The sequence below is a fragment of the Balaenoptera physalus genome (genome assembly GCF_965194825.1).
Source record: "Balaenoptera physalus genome assembly, chromosome: 21".
Lineage (NCBI taxonomy): Eukaryota > Metazoa > Chordata > Mammalia > Artiodactyla > Balaenopteridae > Balaenoptera > Balaenoptera physalus.
The window spans coordinates 17,217,682-17,240,043 of NC_138902.1; the positions used below are offsets into that span (position 1 = coordinate 17,217,682).

The 22,362-nt window shown below is 40.5% G+C and overlaps 1 protein-coding gene and 1 long non-coding RNA gene across 6 annotated transcripts in view; both read right to left on the minus strand.

The window, feature by feature from the left end:
• UNC5D (unc-5 netrin receptor D) overlaps nucleotides 1-22,362 on the minus strand; it is a 590,870-nt gene that overhangs the window by 424,292 nt on the left and 144,216 nt on the right. The gene's annotated exons all lie outside the window — the stretch shown is intronic.
• On the minus strand, nucleotides 1,135-21,307 carry LOC309651615. Its single transcript, XR_014258255.1, has 2 exons — nucleotides 11,853-21,307; nucleotides 1,135-11,525 (listed from the first exon to the last, which is right to left on the minus strand). It is a non-coding gene; the product is annotated as an uncharacterized lncRNA (long non-coding RNA).

Consider the following 22,362-nt stretch of genomic DNA (forward strand, 5'->3'; position numbering starts at 1 on the left):
CATCTGTAACTTTGATGAAGAGCCCTGCATTTCATTAGGCAGTCCAAAGCACTCAAGGAACAAGCAGACTTGTTGGAAAGCAAAACTCCACCAAATAAACGGGCATTAACAACAGAAGGGGCTTTTGGAGAGTTGACTCTGCCAGCATGGACTTGAAAGATACAAAATGCTTCCAAGCTAAATGGCGAGGAAGGAGAGAGAAGGGGACACAAGCAAGGCGTGTCTGAATGTACAGATGCAGATGCCTCTACGCTGACAGTACACGCATGTGTCAAATCTTCACTGAATCCCTATTCTACGTGCCCAGCCTATTCTAAACACTGTGGCAAATAGAGTTAATTTATAAACACACCCATAATTTTCTAAGACAACATTTTTCCTGTTGTTGGGTGTTTCTGCTGTCACGCACACACATATATTTGATGGACTTAGCTTTATTAAAAAATCAGGACATTTGGGATTGACATGTATACACTGCTATATTTAAAACAGATAACCAGGGGCTTCCCAGGTGGCGCAATGGTTGCGAGTCTGCCTGCTAATGCAGGGGACACGGGTTCGAGCCTTGGTCTGGGAGGATCCCACATGCCGCGGAGCAACTAAGCCCGTGAGCCACAACTACTGAGCCTGCGCGTCTGGAGCCCGTTCTCCGCAACGGGAGAGGCCCGCGCACCGCGAGGAAGAGTGGCCCCCGCTCGCCGCAACTGGAGAAAGCCCTCGCACAGAAACGAAGACCCAACACAGCCAAAAATAAAAAAATTAATTAATTAATTTAAAAAAACAAAACAAAACAAAAAAAACAGATAACCAACAAGGAGCTACCGTAAAAAATAAAAAATTAAAATTAAAAAACAAAAACAATTAAGGACATTTCAACTGCAAAACAAGGTCATAACCCGGAAGCTAAGCTTTAGTCTATAATTTATTTTAAATCCCACCTGTTCAGCCGCAGTTTCTACTTCTCCCTACAGTCAGACACAGGCTACACTCTTCCATGCCGCCATGTTTTTGCCCACACCATCCCCCTTCCTGAGATGTCCTTTACCTACTTATTTATCCTTTAGTTCGTCTGGAAAGATCTTTTCTCCCGGAAACCTCTCAGGTAACATACGTCAGTTCTCCCTCTATGAACTCAAAGGAATGGGTATAAAATTATCTAATTCTAATAGCACTTCTCAACCTGTCCTATAATTTTCATCCCCTCTATATGACTGCAGGCTCTTCAAAGGCAATATGTAACTACTATAATATGTATACAGATTTTCCCCACCCTTAACTAGGACATTTAACTGGAACACTTGTTTGTGACAAGCGTTGCAGGAAATGGTGCAGATTAGTGAAAGCAACACTAGTCCTAAGTTAAAAGGCATGGGGGTCCCAGCCTGGGCTCTGGTTCTCCTGGGGGTGAAATGCTGGTCAGGTCACTGTGATGAAGGTCCTTGTCCAGAAAATCATTATGATAATAAACTGCCCTCTTACTGAATTTCTTAAATCTGATCATTGATATGAAAGTGTTCTTTAAATTATAACGGGCTATCAAACCATCACGAAATGCATGATCTTCTCTGGTACTTCCCAATGGGGAATATTTTAAGCGAGGTTCCATCCAAATCTGAAGTTACTGGGCCTTTGCAGTCTTATGGCACAAAATTCCTGGCACTTTCAGTCAAAAGGAGATGATGTAAGTATTAACAAAATGTCTATAATATCTATAAACTAAGAGAGTGATTATGATCAAGGATATAAAAGTGAGACACAAACTTTCACAGAAGCTTCACAGTCACAGTCATAGCACAGGGGCACAGACAACCTCCGCAGTATACTGGGCTCTGTAAACAAGCAATGTTTAAGCTGGCAGGTGTGAATGTCCTTCTTGAGATGTGACAGTAGGAACCAAGTCCAGTCACCATCACTATAAATCTACAAAGCAAAAAACTCCTTTGCAATTCTCATTCACCTTTTAGAATTTATTACCAATAAAATATTAAAGCTCAGTCTCAAGACAACACAAAAGATAAAGTACTTTAGCCAGTAAATTCTAAGTTGAATAAAAAACTGTATATTTTTAAGTAAATAATAGATCCCGTAAAATCCCAAATAAACAAAAGGAAACGTTACTTTTTTAAAATCAAAAAATAAAAAGGGGCATCTCTGTTCATAATTGTGTAAGCTAAGGACCCCGAACAAGTTCTGTCTTCTCTTAGAAGAAGTGACTTGAGGCAATTCTGAAAGTCTCGCCAATGTTCTTTTCTTTTCTCTTTAAGGATATCACAGACATGTAAAGGAGAATAAGAAATACAGTTGCCTGGCCTGAGTTACATATCAATCAATTACATATCAAAAAACGCCATCAACTTCCTGTAGGGGAAAACACAGAACCTTAAATTCGAAGCTTCTAGATGCCTTTTAATTCACCTTGACAGATTTTATCTTAGCCTCTGCAGAGCTGTGAAGAACTCCTCAAGGTTATTTGAGATTGCTTTATGTTGGGCGTATGATGTCAAGAGTTGCAGGAACTTGTTACTTAAAAATGTATTTGCACTGAAATAATCCATAATTACAAAGTTCTATTAAAATCCCAAAGGCAAATGTATCCCTTCAAAGCGTTACAACACTCATTTTGATATCACATCCAACCTTCAAACAGGTGGTCCTGCCGCTGTGGCTGAACTACATCCACTCACCTTTTAAGTTAATAAAGATTTAATATGAAATGAAAACTCCGGCACAAAACAAAAGCAGCAGAAATCTGTGACAAGAAAGCATGAAAAGGAAGCAACGGTTCTGTTAAATCAAGCCCAGGCGAGTGTGCAAACACAGGGTGACTATATGCTTTGTGATAAGGCTTTAGGCTAAAATCAAAGGAGCAAAACTTCAATATTTCCTGTTATCGTAGTGGCTTGGCAGGGCTAAAAATTTAATAAGCGCTATCTAAACGCATGGCAGTGCTTCAGACTGGAGAAAAAAAAAAGATGCCTGAGATTAAGCATTCTAATGACTACTTACTGAAACTTAAAAGAATATAGATCATCATCTCTGGAATTAAATTACTCACTCTAAATAATAATAGTTAAAAAACATCCAAATGGCCCACAGCTGAGTGTGGTGGAAGATTGGGTAGCAGAGCTGGTGATTAGGTGAGGATCTCACTAAAGCTGAAGAACTGAGTGAGGGGCTTGTGGGGGGCAAATAGCTGGCAGGCATCTCTTAACAGAGCTGGCAGAGCTGGCCCGGCTCCTAGGTCTGCAGTTTTAAATCACCTAGGATTCAGGGCCCTGGAACAGGCAGAGGTAAAAAGAACAAGATAAATTATTTGGACTCGAAAGGCAAAATTTAAGTGTCATTTGCTCCATAAAATCTTTCATGATCACCCCAGTCAACCCACACAGATCTCATTCTAATTCCTAGAAGCTTTCTCTTCCACTCCTTTGGAATATTTAGGAAGCTGATTTTTAATGCTGATTATCATACTAATTTGAGTACCTATAAGGTACTCTATTTAACTAGATCAATAATTTCTCTGGCAGAATTTTTTTTCACGTACACACAGCTCTTTGTGTCTATCCACAGAGTTTAACACAATACCCTCCTTCTACTCATTATCCAGTGAACATCTTTTGGTTGATCAGAAGGTAATGTCTAGAGCAAGAGGATGGCAAACAATGTGAGACAAATCAATAATCTTCAGGACTTTTTTATTTCTCTTTAAAATGGTCATGAAAACTGCTATAGGTTTAAGATAAGAACTTTGACACAAATATATACGCACTATCAGTTTCCACACAACAAACACAGATGAACTGACATATTGCTGTAACTGTCAGTGTACATCACTCCTAATTGCCTAAGATCCCAAATCTTCCTTCCTCATCTAATTTGTAATTTTACAGAAAACTTTTTGCTTCCTCTGCTTTATGAGCTCAAGTTCAAATAAGCCTTCCTTTCAACTTTCTAATCTGGAAGCCAGATTCTTACAAGCATGAAATTATAATTAAAAAGTATAATCAACATTAATAAAAAATCATACCCAAGGAATCCTTCAGCGGTATTCCTCCTGAAAAGCTTTCAACATTCCCCTAAATAAAAGATCACGCATTAGAAAACAACATCATTCTTTCAGACAGGATGGAGTGTTCGTGTGCCCCATGTTATAATATATTCAAATATATTCAGACATATTTATGTGTGCGTGTATATATAAATATAGACAAGTATATAATATAACACGTCAAAGTGTACATTCTTCAGGCTACTAGAAGAGGAAGCCTTAACCTTATGAAGCCCCGATAGCCCCTGCGTCTCTCCTCACAGAGCCTTTGTGTAAAGGTGAGCCGCAGTGTTTGCTTTCTCCTCATTAAGTCGCTGGCTTCCCTAACTTGGGATCTCAGATGGAGACTCTAAGGCAACAGAGAGTCCAGGGACACTTAGATGACAGGGGATGCCGAAGATAGATAGGATTGCAGCCATGCATTCGGAGGTGGATCTGGAAGACAGATTTTAGGGCAGGATGCCCCCCAGGAAGTCAGGAAAACCCACTGGGAGCAATGGTGGGAAAGGGTCATGCAGACATAAATGCCAAGTACAAAGAATACAAAGAGAAGGAAAGGAACAGAACAGATAACACCAGATCCAGAGATGGTGGAATCCACCAGGCTTAGTGATGGACGGTGTAAAGAGAAAGGGTGATGACGTCAAGATCCCCATCCTGGGGGCCTAAGGAATTGGTGTGACGCCATTTACACAAAGGGGAAAAGAGGAAGGTGGATTGTTTCATGGGGTTGGTGGGAAATTAGCTGAAATGGAGCTAAACAAACTGGGCAGTGTCATTCTCAATGGGAAGGACACTGGGGAGGGAGTCAGGCGCCCTCACCGAGCAGCTGTGTGACCTTGGCAGACACGTAAATCGCCACAGGCCTCGGTTATCTCCTGTCAAATGAGCAGGCTGAATTAGATGACTTGTATTCTTTCCTCTGCTCAAGAGACTACAGCTCAAATGTTATCTATCACTCCCATGTCCACAATCAGCAATATAGGAAGTCAAAAGAAACATGTATTCTCCTTGACACGGAAGGGAGCTCTAAAATAAGACTAGAGAAATGTCTTCCATCCTTTTTTCTAGGGCTCTCCCCCAGATCCAAAGAGCACCTCCACACCTGCAACCTGACACCAGCAGGGACTTGGCCCTTTGCTCTTTAGCGAAGCCAGTGAGGCACAGTGATGGGAAGGCGATTAGACTGGGACCACGGTGGGAAGCCCCCAGCCCAGCGCTACGATTCCAGGCTACACCTGAGCCATTCCTCAGCCTTCCTTCCACAGGGCTCTATCATCCTCAGCACCTTGAAAATCCAGGTGCGGAACAGAAATCCCCAGACTTCTCAGCGCTCTCTATCACTCCCACTAGCCAATGTAGCAGAATGAGTTCAAAAACTTAGGGACTGAGCAACAGACCTGTGGTTGCCAAGAGGCAGGGGAGATGGGGGAAGGATGGATTGGGAGTCTGGGATTAGCAGATGCAAACTATTATATGGAGAATGGATAAACAAGGAGGTCCTACTGTAGATCACAGGGAACTATATTCGATATCCTGTGATGAACCACAATGGAAAAGAATATGAAAAAAAATATGTGTGTGTGTGTGTGTGTGTGTGTGTATAACTGAATCACTTTGCTGTACAGCAGAAACGAACACAACACTGTAAATCAACGATACTTCAGTAAAATAAAATAAATAAATAAATAAATAAATAAAGTGAGAAAAACTTAGGGACTTACGGTATAAGCACCATGTCCTGGGTGGTCACAGGGCTTTCCAGGAGAACTGGGAACCTGAAACCAGGCCGGGATCAGGCAGGTGCAGCCAAAAACAGGGGCTGGGCACCGAGGTTGGGGAAGTATGCTCCCCACTTTTAGCAGGAGACTTTGAATGTGCACCCTTAAAGGGTAGGACAGGGTTTAGATATGGGGCAAACTGGAGATGAACCTCTCGACACTCTCTGGGGCTTGGAGTTCAAGGGTAGGAGCAGGAGTCAGTCTCAAACAGCCTGGGTCATGGGGTTGGCAGGCCAGAGAACCTGGGACAAACAGCACACCCGGGGCCTGGCTATTGATTCTGAAGTACAGGAGCCTCTGCTTCCAATGTGATGTTTCCCATCCTTTTCAGCCTGACATGTAATGCAAAGCTTGCCTTGCTCTTCAGAACTGTGCCAAAAATAGAACTACCATACGACCCAGCAATCCCACTACTGGGCATGTACCCTGAGAAAACCATAATTCAAAAAGAGTCATGTACCACAATGTTCATTGCAGCTCTATTTACAATAGCCAGGACATGGAAGCAACCTAAGTGTCCATCATTGGATGAATGGATAAAGAAGATGTGGCACATATATACAATGGAATATTACTCAGCCATAAAAAGAAACGAAATGGAGTTATTTGTAGTGAGGTGGATGGCCCTAGAGTCTGTCATACAGAGTGAAGTAAGTCAGAAAGAGAAAAACAAATATAGTATGCTAACATATATATATGGAATCTAAAAAAAAAAAAAAAAATGGTTATGAAGAACCTAGGGGCAATATGGGAATCAAGATGCAGACCTACTAGAGAATGGACTTGAGGACATGGGGAGGGGGAAGGGTAAGCTGGGACAAAGTGAGAGAGTGGCATGGACACATACACACTACCAAATGTAAAATAGCTAGCTAGTGGGAAGCAGCCGCATAGCACAGGGAGATCAGCTCGGTGCTCTGTGACCACCTAGAGGGGTGGGATAGGGAGGGTGGGAGGGAGGGAGACGCAAGAGGGAAGAGATATGGGGATATACGTATATGTATAACAGATTCACTTTGTTATAAAGCAGAAACTAACACACCATTGTAAAGCAATTATACTTCAATAAAGATGTTTAAAACAAAACCAGAACTGTGCCAGTTTCCTCAAATCCTTTTGCTCTGCCTGGAACCCATGCAGGAGGCTGGATGCTTCAGGGAAATACTACAAGAGACCTGGACGGTTGAGACCAAGTGAAAAGTGAGTCACGAGGTAAAATTCCCTGTTTGGGCAGAAAACGGCATTCATACAGGTCATTCTATCTGTATTTAAGGAGATGTATTTAAGGACCACGTGTGCACGCCCTTGTAGAAAGGGCTGTCACAAGATATCACAGGCGAGGAGACAGGGGACAGGATTAGGAAGCCAGCCTGTTTATCCTCATAGTAAAGTTTTTAAAAAACAGTAAAAGTTTGGCGGTAGAGATGAACAGGAGGTGAGTGAGGAGACGGCAGCTGCTGGAAGTGATTCGTAATCACCTCATCACTATGCACCAAGTATTACACAAGGAGTTCTGGGGAGGAAGACACAGAGGCAGCAAGAGCCCTGATGACACTAGAGTGTTTGTAATATGGTGAGAAAATAAAGGATGCACCGCATAAAAAGGAAAACACAAATAAAGTATATATAATAGAAATGGACGACTTCTCTCACAGGAAAACTGTAAGCTCAGAGCAAATGGATAGGCTCAGAAGAAGAGCACATTTTTAAAAAGGCCAGATGTGACCCTTTTGCTAAAGCCTTCAGAAAAGTGACCCGCTGTGTCTCAGGGATCACAGATACGGAATGTCTTCCCCCGTGGCTCACCTGGAGACTCTGCTAGTAAATATCACCTCCTTTCTATGTAAACACAGATAAACCAGAGGAACAAGGGCAGATGAATCAAAGGCACTCCAGCTGTCCCTGTGGTCCCACAGAGGTTTATTAATGTATTTCGAGGCTGCCCAGCAGGAGGCTGGGGTCAGCAGCCGGGAAGGTGACGTGGGGAGCTTTCCCATTGTGCTGCAATTACAGCAACACTCTGCTTTAATAACCCCAAAGCCAGGAGCCTCAGAGGCACACCACTCACTCTCTGCCCTCGTGCTCCCGCTGTGCTCCGCAGGAAGCTGTTCCCGGGAGATTTCAAATGCAAATAGGACACCAGTGCTCCCCAGCACAGGACAATAGTCACTCCACACCTGAGCCAGGGCAGGGTTCTACCAGAAAGCATCTCCGTTACAAACCTAAAAGGACTCCTGTGCCCCAGATAAGGATGGCAGTATTGTGATCAAGGTTTGCAGTGATCCGTGTGGAGGAACAAAAAATATGTGCTGGACAACAAAGTACCAGGCAGCATGTGATCTGAGAAGAAGACAAATGATACAGCGTGTGATGCTTTTACGGAAGAGCCTCACATTCTCGCCCGAGAAGATGACACGCACATAAAATAAGTACATAAGGAGAGGTAAGGACACCATGGATGGCAACCCCAGTTTACCAAAGGCCATGTAGAAAAGAGGACAAGCATTATGACGCAGTTGGGACATTTTTATGAGAAAAGTATGGTTTTCACTGCCCATAGAAGATGGTAAGTACGGGGATTGACGGTGGGTTGGGAGCGATTGTTCCTGGCTGATGGAATACTATGAACAGAGGTGGAGGAGGAGGGTGGCTGGTTATAGAGCACAGACACATTGGAGAGCAACTGGATCCTGTAGAAGCAGGTTGGGACCACAGTGTAGAAAAGGCTTTGAATAGACTCCATGACCTGGTTGGATCGTGACTTTCAAGAAGAACCAAGAGAGTCTTCTCATCTATTTCCATCAACTGTCTCTCTCTGTATCAATGGCATGAACTTGCAAAAAAGCATCTGCCTTCCCTCCTTCCCCTCCAAAGAGCCACACTCCCTCACACACATCTCACTTGAGCTTCTTAGTCCCACATTCTTCCCAACGAAGCTCCCCAGCCACCATCCCTTGGGTCTTAGTCACTTACTACTGTGCCCTACATTTGTTCTGTCTCGCAAAGGACATGTCACAGGCCACTGTCATTTCCTTCACCTAATACTTCATTCTGCAGAAACTCTCTCTGGCCTATTCTCAGAGGTTATGATAAGCGAAGCCTTTTCAGCAGAGGGCTTTTGGGAGAGGCTTAAAATTCACATGTGCCCGTCTTCACCTCAATCACTGGCATCTACATGCTTCCTAGTGCCAGGAGAAAGTACGGTACCATGGATCACACCAAATCAGAGTTCCCCAAGAAGGTGGTACTCAGTATGCTCTGCTTATGCCATTTCAGCTCCACTCAAGCACATTTTAATTCATTTTTGTAACCTCAACTTTACTGAAGACAGAAAGCGGTCAGATTTTTTGTGATTAAAAAATTACACAATCCAAGAACTTGTTCAGCATAATTGAGATACAGACGATAGTTGGCACAAACGAACTTCTGATAATGTCCCACATTTCTTCTGAGCTTCAGGAGGTGGGAGGGTATAAAGAGGTGGCTTCACCTGGAATTTTCATACTGTAAGAGAATCTAAAAGTAATCAGCATTTAGGATTTCATATACCGCCCTGGGCTCCTACTCTCAAGGGATTAAAAATATAATTCCGCTTTTCAAAAATGCAATTTAACAAATGGGACAAATTCAATTACCCAGCCATTTCTCTATAACTTTAGGAACTGCCGACTCCATGAAATTCAGCTGAATCAGTAGTTTGGATTAGAGAAGAAAATTCTCAATGACCTTTCTTTATTCTATTGCTTTCTCTAAAATGTTGGTGATTTCTAACAAATGGAATTCCCACAGTTAAAATTAAATATAGATTGTAAAGCCGCTACCATTAATCTTATTTGTTATTATTGTTATTGTATGAGGATTGGTTTGCCATCACTGCGCGTGGTCTCAACTGTAACTTTTATGTTGTGTGTGCATGTTGTCTTTTTTCTTAGATAAGAGCTCAACTGTGGGAGGAGGGTTTCTTGACCATCTCTAATTTCTGTAGTGGAATTCATCACAAACACTTTCTTCTTCATCCCTCTCCTTCACCAGCACCCAGCAAGTGTGGCAATTATCAAGGTATGAAACATTAGTAAGGCGTACTTCAGTGACTCCTACTAATCATCGTGGTCCCTTTAACAAAGTGTCGGCAAGAGACACCATTCACTTTAAATACTTTGTGGTTCTCCGTGGACAGTCTTACACTGAAAGTAAACTTACAGAGCTTTGATTCCCCTCACCTTTCCAGGTGGGAGAGATGGCATAGACTGATGTATAAATAATTTTTTTTTTCATTCTAGATTGTAGTTAACCTATTTCCTCCATAAGACAACCTCATTACTTTCGACTGTTCATGACAGTCTCTAATAATTTAGGTACAATCCTTAGCTGAATTCCATCTTTATAGTACACATGATAAAAAAAAAAAACTCAACTACAAAAATAAACAATAAAAAGGTTATAAAAAGAACAATTAGCTCCTTAGAGTAAAACAAATTTTCTCATTCTTCTTAGGTTCATTTCTATGCTAAAATGTGATCCTGCTAAGCTAAGTAAAACACGTCTTACCTCTGTATTAAAACAGAGCCTCAAAGAATCTCAGACAAAACAGGGAGCATTTAATTTGCAATGTATTACACAGCAATAAAAATGTGTTTTTAAATTCTACTATCCAAAGTTATCACCAATTCCACTTCTTTCACAAAGGGTCTGAACCAATGAAGATCCCAGAGGTACGTCTGTAATCTCTATTAGAAGGTAGAGGAAAATTAAGTATAACTGAAATAAGAATTCAGTGTGTCCTTTTGAGACAGTAACAAATAAGCACTTGGGAGTTTGCTGATGTTCAACAGGGATGTGAATGTGGGTGGAAGGAAGTGGAGAGGGACCAAGGTTGCTAATTTTTTTTTTTTTGGCGGTGCCATGCGGCTTACAGAATCTTAGTTCCCCGACCAGGGAGGGACTGAACCCACAGCCTCTGCAGTGGAAGCTCGGAGTCTTAACCACTGGACTGCCAGGGAAGTCCCTAATTTTTAATAGCATCTTTTGGTTTGGTCTCTTTATGGGCCCAACCTAGCTCTACCATACTTAGTCCCTTCTTTATACATAAAAGCTTTGTGCCTTCTCTAAGCTGTATATTACCTTCTTGTAACCCCTCAGAAGACTGTTTTCAACTGGAAATGGGGGAATACCCTTCACAAAATCATTCTCACTTGTATGTCTTTCCTCCAACTTCTTTTGACCGGTGCAACTTTCAACCCCTAACATTACATCATCCTCCTTGGACACCTGGCTCGGAACACCAGACAAACTCTATTTAAAACACATACTTCTGTCATCATTTAAGTGAATTACTTCTTCTATTAAACAGCAAAGGAACGGTTTATGTTAAAAGCCAAGTACAGGCATGGTGGTAATTTCTCCGAGTGAAATGCAATATCATCAGTACACATTGAAGATGTACATAAAACGATGAGCATGCCACCAAAAAAAAAACACGATTTCTCTGCAAAGTTCATTGTATTGTTTGAAGCTAATCCATCGTATAAAAAAAAAATCGTCTCTGTAAATCTATATCGTTCACATACTTGCTTATCCCTTCCCTTAAGACAAAATAATTCCCAACCCATTTTGGAAAATAAAGCATGCCGGAGAAAGGAAAATCAGTTTGATTTCCAGAACCCTGGTGCTCAAATGAGATAAAGATGGGTCTGGGGCTTCCCTGGTGGCGCAGTGGTTGAGAGTCTGCCTGCCAATGCAGGGGACACGGGTTCGAGCCCTGGTCTGGGAGGATCCCACATGCCGCAGAGCAACTGGGCCCGTGAGCCACAACTACTGAGCCTGCGCGTCTGGAGCCTGTGCTCCGCAACAAGAGAGGCCGCGATAGTGAGAGGCCCGCGCACCGTGATGAAGAGTGGCCCCCGCTTGCCGCAACTAGAGAAAGCCCTCGCACAGAAACGAAGACCCAACACAGCCAAAAAAATAAATAAATTAATTAAGTAATTTTAAAAAATTAAAAAAAAAAAAAAAAGATGGGTCTGTACTGATGTATTCATCCATGTTATTTTTTTTCCCTATAATGATATCCAAAAAAATGAAGAGGAGTTTAGACACGTGCATTCTGAGTTAACTCTGGGATTTAAACTTTCAAATAATGTACAACTGCCGATAGTTGATTCTGGCTTCTTCTCTCTCAACTCTCAAAACCCCTCCTGGGATAAGCCAACCTCAATGTACTGCTGATACATTCTCAAGACAGGGTATGTTCAAAATAACTACATCTGCCTTATCAGTGGGCTCCTCGGCTGCATGAACTGTTGGCTTTCTTGCACTAGAGAGAGGAATTAAACCTTCACCAGCTTAGGTGTATAGCCCACTGCAAGCAGGACAAGTATGCAGCTTCATAGTATGGGATGCTTATCAACTAGAAAATAAAAGCCGTGTTATAAGAATATGCCTGGGACTTCCCTGGTGGCCCAGTGGTTAAGAATCTGCCTGCCAATGCAAGGGACACGGGTTCGATCCCTGGTCTGGGAAGATCCCACATGCCATGGAGCAACTAAGCTGGTGCACCACAACTACTGAGCCTGCACTCTAGAGCCTGTGCTCCGCAACAAGAGAAGCCACCGCAATGAGAAGCCTGTGCACCACAACGAAGAGTAGCCCCCGCTGGCCACAACTAGAGAAAGCCCGTGCATAGCAACGAAGACCCAATAAAGCCAAAAATAAATAAATGAATAAACTTACATTTAAAAAAAAAAAGAATATGCCTGACAGGAAAAGGATAAATATGTCCAGGCTTTATTGCTACATGTATTTTTTAAAGAAATGCCTATTGTACTGTGGAGTAGGTAACATTTCCCAGTATGTTTGGAATCATTCAGTGCAGCACCATATGGTGCGGTAATGTCACTAAACAGTGGGGCACGAATAACACACAATTCATGACACTTTGTACTCTTATTTGTTTAAAAAGTAAAACTGTCCTGAGATGCAGCACTGCCATTTGACGTCCCTCAGAACCAGCACAGGCTGGGTACTACTGAAATTATTCTTTGTTACATATGAAGCCACTGAAGAAATACAAAAGGAAAGGATATCCTTCTGGAAGGATATCGAAGTTAGCCAATGTGAGAGAAAGGGAGTGGACCAGGCAGAGAGAACTGAGATTCTGTTTACCTAGCACATAAAATAAAGCAAACCATGGGCTCTGGGACTAAACATCTTATGGCACTCACTGGGGTGGTGAAAGAGACTATTCAACTAAAGGAAAGATGAGTGGGATGGGGGAATTAAAACACTCAGCTTGTCTGACCCATTATGAACTCAGGGGCTTATTCCTTTTCATTTGGAAGTTTCAGCTTCAAATATCAAACAATGGCTATGGTAGAAAAGCCCATCTGCTTCCCTGTAAAAGTATATTAACCCCTAAAAATGTACAAGATTAACACGGCGTCAAAGAGCCAAAAACTAGTGGTGCACCAAATTAAATAATACATGTTATCATGTCATTATCAAATGGTCTGGGAAGGGGGGAGAGTGAAAGAAACAGCAGACTCAGATCAGAGCCTAAGATCAAGGATCCAAAGAGTAGATGACATTATGACACCATGACTCCTCCTAACCCACCCGGTTAGGCAACAGTTCATTGTTCCTCCTTGTTTGTTCTGTTCGAAAAGACCATAAGCCCACAAGTCCTAGCTAAGAGGAAGGGTTATAAAACTGTCTTCAAACCTAAACATCTACTTCCTAATGGGACACTGTTCAGAAATACTCACCATAATACACAGTGAGGCAAAAAAAGCTATAAATAAAAAAACCTCAAGGACCTAGAATTAAAAAAGGATGTATAAGAAATGTCCAGAGATACAGACTTCAAGAATTATGACCTGCACCAATTTTTCTTTCCGGTATGAGTCTTCTGAAGTGACGACAGGGACTTCTCTGGTGGTTCAGTGGTTAAGAATCCACTTAGGGGACATGGGTTTGAGCCTTGGTCTGGGAAGATCCCACATGCTGCGGAGCAACTAGCCAAATAAATAAGTAAATAAAGAAAGAAATGCTTTGCCTGAAGTGACAACAGCTATCAAGACAGCACTCTGTAACTAGATTCAAGTTCCTCTCACCAAACCAGAAATGGATAGACCTTCAGTCAGTGTTATTCCCTCTTATAACAGATGTTTACCAAACAAAGGCTTGACTTTCAAATATAATCCTCAATAAACTCTGCATGTCTGTAACATCTCCTAAATTTTTTAAAAAAGATAATGTCAACCTAACACTTGCCCCTATAGAGAGTATCATCAAATGCAAGGGAAGAAACAGTTTAATAATTATTGGCCTGGAACACAGCTTTACATTCCTCTCTTCCACATTAATGGGAGCAAGGTGTTACAGTCATGATCAAGATGTAACAATCCAATGGAAAGTAACATGAGGTATAAATCAGAACACATCTTAATTGCTACCATTTTCATCTTTACTGTCTAATACACTTTTGGAAAAAAAATTAAAAATGAACCTTGTATGAAATGTTTTAACAACTACATTATAAGTAACTCCACAGACTTTTTCCTTGGGTTTCTTTAGATGTGATTGACTAGGCTGTTTTACCACTTACTTAGGGATTTATTTATTCAGATTATCTCCATGAGACAGCAACCATGATTATACTACCACCATAATTTCTAGTCCTGTTAGAAAACTATTGTGGTATTTGGCTCCATACCAACAAACAGAATGGATTGAATGGCCTCAGCATGGCTTTCATGTATGTTTCATTTTCTTGGATGAAAGTTACTTTCATTATTTGGTTCCATTTTTTTTCAGCAAACAGAAAATAAAGAAGAGGCTGACAGACTGTTTAAAAATATATACAACATTTAAAACAGCACAATTAAAAGGGAACTATAAAAATCTCAGGAAAACTACTGTTTTTTTTTTTTCCTTCGAAGACAGTTTTAATTTTAAACAGTCAATATTCTTATGAAATTTTCTAGACACAATTACATTGAAAAGGCTTCATACATTTAAAAAGAATGTGACAGAACACTTAGTTAAATGTTATATTAAAGATTCATTGTAAATTAAATATTAAAAAGTATTCAACAGAACCAAGTGTGGTTCGAATCCATCTGTTACTACAAACTGTATTTTTTCTTTATCTTAGCATTGCCATATGTCATGACAGAAATCCAAGCTTTTTTTTGGGGGGGGAGGGGGTTTGTCTTTCTCTAATTGCTGTAGGTGTAAGGTTAGGTTGTTTATTTGAGATTTTTCTTGTTTCTTTTCTTTTTTTAAATTAATTAATTAATTTTATTTATTTTTGGCTGTGTTGGGTCTTCATTTCTGTGCGAGGGCTTTCCCTAGTTGTGGTGAGCGGGGGCCACTCTTCATCGCGGTGCGTGGGCCTCTTACTGTTGCGGCCTCTCTTGTTGAGGAGCACAGGCTCCAGACGCGCAGGCTCAGCAGTTGTGGCTCATGGGCCCAGTTGCTCCGCAGCATGGGGGAACCTCCCAGACAAGGGCTCGAACCCACGCCCCCTGCACCGGCAGGCAGACCCTCAACCACTGCACCACCAGGGAAGCCCCCAAGCTTTTTTTTTTTAAATTTTCCATTTGAAAACCCACCTTGGACACGAATGGCCATGGTTAATACACACCATTTATACTGCACTATAGATTATCACAGAGTCATATTTCGCTAGGTCATTTTAGGAAGACCACAGATACAATTTAACTAGAAAAAGTTTTCTCCCTCTGAAGGTGTGTTAGCTTCTTAGAAACTCTGGATTAAAAGTTTATCATTAAATTGGTCTCAAGTCATAAGAAAAATGAAGAAAGGGAAACATACCTGGAATACTCCTAAGAATGGGAAACAAAGAAGTAGGAGGGAGACAGATTCCAAATGTAAAGCAAAAAGATAGAAAATTGCCACCCAGAAACTGTGTCCTTATGCCACTGACAATATAATTATTGAACATACAAGGAAAGCATGATAAGCAAGGTCCAATAAAATCTTTGCTAAACAAAAGCTCCAGAGACATAGGTCTGCTCATTATAGTCTATTCTGAGGGAAAATAAAGAAGACAATTATACAGGGAAAAATTGGAATTGTCCATGTACCATCCCACAGCAACCATCATGCCTATTGCCAGGGGAGCTGTTTGCAAACAGTGAATACAAACCAGAAGAGAAAGAAAAGCTCTCCAGGACACACCTACGGATGGACACAGCCAACCAGACAAACTCTCAGGACTACCTGACCAGGCCAAGAGGTGGAAACATTCGAGAAATTAAATTTACACCCTTAATGTGGATAAAGCCTTCTCTGACAGAGGCAAGAAAAATCCGAGGGAACAAGAGTACCTGCCCAACCCCCTTCACAAATATCCCGTATTAGGGTTTTCCACTTAACTATAAAAGTGCTATCACCTGAAGTGTGTATACACTTGAATTCTATTTCAAAAGCCCTAAAGCCTTACTATTTAGGGAATATCATTCTACCCGTTAATTTAGATAAAACTAGCTGACCCTTGAACAATACAGGTTTGAAATGCATGGGTCCAATTATACATGGATTTCTTTTTTCAATAAGTATTGATACATACTATACTACTACACAATCCGTGGTTGGTTGAATCCAAGGATATGGAACAGAGGCAGATACGGAGGAAGCTCGGACACAGGGCTGACTGTGAAGTTATAGATGGATTTTTGACGGCATGGGGGTCGGGGGCCCTAACCCCAGCAATGTCCAAGGGTCAACTGTAATTCAACGTATCGCTCAACTTACCACATCTTCTGCACCCACTCAGTGTTATTTAGCTGCTGAGAACACAAAGATAAAAAGCATGGGAATCCTGAATTACACGTGACTCTTGACGTTGAAGACCTCACCCTCTAGGGAAAGAGACAACAGGAGAGATGGGTCTTGTCATTACTACATGCTAATCGCCAACACTGCTTTTCTGAACTTTATATCCCTACACCATTACATAAAACACGTTTAAAGTAGGACTAAGATATATCTTAAACATATGATCTTTTTATACTATAATATGTTATACAGTATATTGTATAATACTGCCTCACTCAGCTCCAGCTGCTGTAACAAAATACCATGGGCCAGGTGGCTTAAACGACAGAAATTTATTTTCTCACAGATCTGGAGACGGGACGTCTGTGTCTATGACCAGGTTACCAGCACAGTCAAGTGCTGGTGAGGGCTCTCTTCCTAGTGTGCAGAAGGCCGCCTTCTTGCTGCTTCCTCACATGGCCTTCCCTCAGTATGTACACATGGAGGGAAGGCCATGTGCACATACTGAAGGAAATGACTGTAAATGACTCGTGAACCTCCAATCTTTTTGTTCTGTCCCACACCACACGTCACACAACAGAATGATTAACTGCTTTGGCTCATTTGGTCAGACAAGCCTGTGAGAGCAAACTTCAAGGCCCAAAGTACTGCCAGGATAAATTCACACTTCTTGCCTATTTTGTTTTATGGCTATCTCTGACTAATGTCATATTTTTTGCTTTCATTTTTGACTTCAATATTTTTCTATTTGCTCTTTTATACTGTTATAGAATCAGAACTGAAGTATTTTAGAGTTTATAGTTGAGATACGCATATTCATTAGTTCTATTATGTTCCTAATAATTATGAATGTTTCTCCCCTCTGGGGAAGTGTAGGGGCATATTCCCACACACATGGACCCCCAACATGATTTATTTATAATCAGGTTGTCAGCTGGGGAGGGCGAGGTTCCTGCTGTAGTGAAAGTGGAGTGTATCTGAAATATTTCTTTTTTTATATAAGGAAGAAATGAGAAGTTAGAAAAACAAACAAAAAAAGTATAATGGCAGAAAGGAATTGTGGAATGGCATAAAAGCAGGGGGAGAGAGAGGAAGAGGTAAGAATTCAATAATCATTCTCTCAATAGGTAGGTAGGTGGGTAGATGGATGATTAGTTGACAGACGATAGATATAGATAGATAGACAGATAGTAATAATCACTAATTCTTTTTTTTTTTTTTTGGTCTGTGTCATGCAGCATATGGGATCTTAGTTCCCCAAACAGGGATCCAACCTGTACCCCCTGCATTGAGAGTGTGGTGTCTTAAGCACTGGACCACCAGGGAAGTCCCAATAATCACTAATTCTAGAACATGTTCATTTATGGGGAGAAAGAAAAACTACTCCATAATCATTTTGGAAATGCTGTATAATATATCCTCTGCAAGATTCACAGTGAAGAGTAGTATATGACAGGCTCTAAGAAGTTCTACAATAAAAAAATTACTAGTACCATTAAGTCAATAGATCTGCACCCTGTTGTTACTTCTGCTAACTAAATTATAACCACTACAGGCATGTCAAATAGCTCCACATTTCACATTATTTTATTATATCCCACTTGGAGTTGTGCAAAAGAAGACTGCACCAGGCTGATGATCTCTATTATGACATGAGCTAAGAAAATAATTTCCATTAATCTTAGGTGATGAGGCTTTTTATGAAGCTGTCTATCAAGAGATAAAGTAGAATATGTACTATATCTTAAATGATGGTAATCATGCTTTAATAACCCTGTTGTCTTTTATTAACTGTTTTTCAATACATTTCCAATTATATTTATAGCCTCTAAATGACTCAGGGAGAGGAGAACCCAGGTTTTACATTACCTCACATCCTGGATTGCTGGACCACGGATGGATCCGTTCACTTAGTAAATATGTCATGGGTGGTAAATACTGCTCTAGGGGGATATAATCAGAGGTCGATGACAGACTAGCTTTACTATTCAAAGACCTTAGAGGAAGGGTAAATGAACACTTAAGTAAGCAAATCAGTAAGATTTCTAGATGCACAGACAAAATAATACATAAAAGAAAAACCTCACCAATTCTGGATGGTCAGGGAAAAATTACCTGAGAAATGACATCTAACTGAGAGCTGAAGACTGAGAAGAATTAGCCAAAATAAGGGTGATTGTGTGTGTATTGGGGGGAGGGAAATAGGTAAAGTGCATGAGCATGAGCCTATAGGGAGGGGGAACAATAGGGAAAATTGGAAGAAGTTCATTAGCATCTCTATCAAGGAAGGGGCAAAGGTAAGAGGAATAAAGAGTGAGAAAAGTATACAGCTGGCCGTCTGTATCCACGGATGAGGAACCCATGGACATGGAGCCTGCAGATACGGAGGGTCTACTATATAACAACATGCATATCCTTACACACTCCACGGTGTCTGCCTGCTTTAGGGAAAACAAATGCAATTCGTTAATTAAAATGGGATTCAATTCCAAGCATGAGTACGTTTTGGTCAAGCGCCCCAGGAGCCCATATAAGATTCCCCTCTTCTTTCCTCTCTCTCTTCCCCACTCTACCCAAAATCATGACATTTTGGGGGTAGTCAATAAAGTGTGAAATGATACAATTTTTGTTTCAGTGGCTTATTATGGCGAGAGATCTAATTACATTTTGTTATGTTTACATTTTCTTCCCCAAACAACTGAGGATAGTTCTTTCATTGCCTAATTAATACAAACTAGTTTTAGGTTAGGGCATCTGCACAGTTACTTGTTCATTAAACTCTTATTTTTCCCAGTAGGGTACATGCAAAGCATTGCCTAAGCCTAAACCTAGCTGGCGTCTAGAAAGAAAAACAGTTAACACTTACTACTGGGATTCTATTCCCCTCCAGGGATCCCATTCCCCATTTCTCCAGTGCCTGGTACCTGCAGGACTTTTTCCTTCCATCTTTGACCAAGGCAGTTCTCAAACCCTCTATCTCCTCAACTGTGAGTGACTGGTAACTGTGTTACTGTGTCATCGCTTCATCCCTCACATTTGCTTTTTTTTTTTTTTTTTGTATGAAAACTACAAGCTAAAGAGAGAATCCTCCAAGGAGAAAATTTGGGTACAAACAATGGTAGGGAAAGAACTGTGTTGGAGACACAAGTGCTCTAGGGGGTTCCTGCTGGGACCCACTCTTAAGCTATTCCTTATGTAGTTTTTTTTCAGTTAACAATGTATCTTAGAATTATCTCCAAATCAGTTCATAGAGATCATCTTCATTTTTGTTACAGTTACACAGCGTCTCATCGTGTGCATGTACAACAATGTACAACAGTTAATTCTGTCTCTCTCCTCTGTGTACACATGGAGCTTGTTTCCATTATTTTGCAATTACAAACAATGCTGCACACACAAAATACTATATATACATATATACTTACATACACACATACATAAATGTGCCTATTGCTGGATATAGAAGAGTGTATAAAAATATCCATGTATCTGCTCAACTGTATACAATGAAACATAGGAAGGATATGAGGATATGCAAGGAACTAATGGGTTAAGTTACACCAAAGGAATAATAAGTGGGAACAGAATGGAAAGAAGTGAGTAAATGGGATTGAGGTGCAAGGGATGGGGGAAGGACACTTCTCTGAGCATAACTTTTCATATACTTCTGACTTTAGAACTATGACAATGTTTCATGTATTACGGAACAAATAACTAAAATACATATGGGAGAATGGTGGACAGACATTAACAAATGAAACTAACTTTATAATAAATGAACAGCATAACCACACTTAAGCATAACCTAAGCAACCTGGGAGTTAATATATTGACTATATAATCCAAGGCTCAAGACAAAAAGAATTGCACAAAAAGCTACTACGGAAAACAGTATGGAGATTCCTCAAAAAACTAACAATAGAGTTGCCATATTATCCAGCAATCCTACTCCTGGGCGTATACCCAGATGAAACTATAACTCAAAAAGATACATGCACTGCAATGTTCATAGCAGCACTATTTACAATTGCCTAGACATGGAAACAACCTAAACGTCCAACGACGGATGAATGGATAAAGAAGATGTTGTATATTATACAATGGAATATTACTCAGCCATTAAAAAAAATGACATAATGCCATTTGTAGCAACATGGATAGACCTAGAGATTATCATACTAAGTGAAGTAAGTCAGAAGGCGAAAGACAAATACCATATGATATCACTTATGTGTGGAATCTAAAATACGATGCAAATGAACATACCTATGAAACAAAAACAGACCCACAGATATAGAGAACAGAGTTGTGGTTACCAAGGGGGAGGAGAGGTGGGGAGGGGTGAATTGGGAGTTCGGGGATAGCAGATGCAAACTATTATATACAGAATGGATAAACAACAACGTCCTACTGTACCGCACAGGGAACTATATTCAATATCCTGTAATAAACCGTAATGGAAAAGAATATGAAAGAGAATATATATGTATAACTGAGTCACTTTGCTGTACAGCAGAAAGTAAACACAACATTGTAAATCAACTGTACTTCACTAAATTTTTATTTTTGGCCACGTTGCATGGCTTGTGGGACCTTAGTCCCCCAACCAGGGATTGAACCCATGCCTTTGGCAGTGAAAGCGCCGAGTCCTAACCACTGGATCACCAGGGAATTTCCAATAATTTTTTTTTTTTAAGCCAAAGAATTGCACAAAAATAATAGGTTTGTTTTCACAGGGGTATAGGTTAGCAATTTCAAACGTACCTTGTGTTATTCTAGGATTGAACAAATAATTAAATATATCATGGATAATGAGAGCCAGCTTTCTCACTGGAAAAGAAGACTGTTAAAAAATAAGGAATAGGGAAAGGTTGAATTCTGTTATGTTGGATTGATATTAGAGGCATTGGTATACTCTCGGATTTTAACATACATACTGATATAGACACACAGATACATAGATACAAATGTGTGTGTATGTGTGTGTGTGTGTGTGTGTGTGTGTACACTTTGTGCATACATTGTCTTGCTCTGTTCACTGAGAGGGCTTGGAGTCAATGGCCCTCCAGGACAATACAATGCCTAACTCTTTTGATCACGGTTTCTGAAGATTATTCTTTAATAAAAGGAACCAGAACTCCGTGATAAAATGTCCTGATTTCAGGACTGGGGCAAGCAAAGCACAAGATGAGCCAGGAATATCTTGGGGTGCCATAATATAAGAAAGCACTTAAAGAAATGACAGGGACGTTCAAAACGATACACAACTAACTTCAGGGGCCTCCCAGAAGCGAAACTTAGGATAGTTTTGAAAACCAACATAAATCATGACAGCAATGGAACTTAGCCCAAAGTATAAAATAAGAATCCATGAGCTAATATTAATATAAACAAATAAGGAATAAGGGAAAAGCAAATCTTTACTGTAAAATTTTAACTAATAAATGTAGATGGAATAATGGAACTAAAAAGTCACCATATGGCACACAACAGATTATTAACTGGTTAAAGAAAGAAACATTAATGAACACTAAAACTGATGGGCAGAAGTATGAGTATATAGTCTCAAAGTATGATAATTACAAAGGTAAAAATAGTAACATTTAAATTACAGATGGAAGAAGAATAACCTTAAAGGGGAAAAATGTGGCAGACAGCATGCTAATAACCAAATGACCCATGTTAGCATCACCAGTAATGGGAAAAGTAGATATAACATGCCTCCTGATGTAACGC